This window comes from Myotis davidii, unplaced genomic scaffold (genome assembly GCF_000327345.1).
Source record: "Myotis davidii unplaced genomic scaffold, ASM32734v1 scaffold1623, whole genome shotgun sequence".
In the NCBI taxonomy this organism is placed as follows: Eukaryota; Metazoa; Chordata; class Mammalia; order Chiroptera; family Vespertilionidae; genus Myotis; species Myotis davidii.
Window position 1 is genome coordinate 122,490 of NW_006294461.1, and position 1,494 is coordinate 123,983.

The window sequence follows — 1,494 nt, forward strand, 5'->3', positions numbered from 1 at the left end:
CAATCAATGATTTTCTCTCATCATTGATGTTTCTATCTCTCTCTCCCTCTCCCTTTCTCTCTGAAGTTGATAAAAATATATTAAAACAGAGAGAGAGAGAGAGAGAGAAGAGCAGGGCTTTGTAATCTAGTCCAGCTGGTTTTGAATCACAGCTTGGCCACTTACTTTCTTCATGGCCTTGGGCAATTTTCTTTAACCACACTTTGCCCCACTTGGCTTATCTGGAAATGATAAAGTGAAATGCAGATCAGATGGATGCACATTACAGCAGTGCTTGATGTGGAAGAAATGCTCAATAAATGTTCGTAGTTATTAAAAAAAACTGAACCAGTGTAATATTCCCTGGCCATTCTGCATTACTGTTTTCCTAACGTCTACCCTGCGTAGACTTAATAATTCGACTTTGCTTTGGATTATTTAATAGATGGTGCCTCATTTTTCTTTTCATTTTTTTTTTAATCCTCACGCAAGGATATTTTTTTCCATTGATTTTTAGAGTGGAAGGAAGAGGGACAGAGAGAAACACTGATGTAAGAAAGACACATCAATTGGTTGCCTCCTGCATGCCCCAACCAGGGCCAGGATCCTGCAATCGAAGTACATGCCCTTGACCGGAATCAAACCCGGGGCCCTTCAGTCTGCAGGCTGATGCTCTATCCACTGAGCCAAACCGGCTAGGGCTCATATTTCAAATTAACATTTCTGAATTACTATGGAGGCTAAATAGTTTTCAATTTTTTTGTCACAGTTGCCATTTTCCCTTTCTGATCTATTTTAACTGTTCAGTTGAACTTTTATTATTTTTTCTACTTTCTTAAATTTATTGGGGTGACAGTGGTTGAGAGGGCCATATGGGTTTCAAGTGTACCTTTCTATGATACACGATCTGGGTATTGCATTGTGTGGGCCCACCTCCCAGAGTCACAGCTGTACTTTTCTCACTTGCCCTCTCACCTACTATTTTGATGCGATCAAGCATGAGATCCATAACTGTAATTCGCCCAGTTCACCACACATTATCAAGGCTGTTGTCAGGCTCACAAAAATCTTCCCAGGGTCCCAAGGTCATTAAGGAGCTGGAATTATCTGTCCCGCACGTTCCAAATCTCTGAAGTCAGCCATGGAGATGGAGCACGGTTGCTGTGATACAAGCATGAGCTTCCACGAAAAAACATGCCATGGCCAGGAATGAAATCCAAAGCGGCAGGTCGGGTGTCAGGGCTCACATCGCTGGACCATGCAGCCTCTCTGGTTACGGGGAAGTAAATATAGACCAGGCGACGATATGAACACATTGCACTTCGTGTGGCCCATCGCTGCTCACTTCCCAGCAACAGAAACTAGACCAACCCAGGTATAAGTAGGTCGGCTTGTTCTTCTCCCAGCCACCTCTGAAATTTCCCTTCTTTTCAAGGCTAATTTTTTCACCTTTGCTCTTTTTTTAAAAAGTTTGTGTGTTTATTTATTTATTTAAAAAATATATATATATTTTAT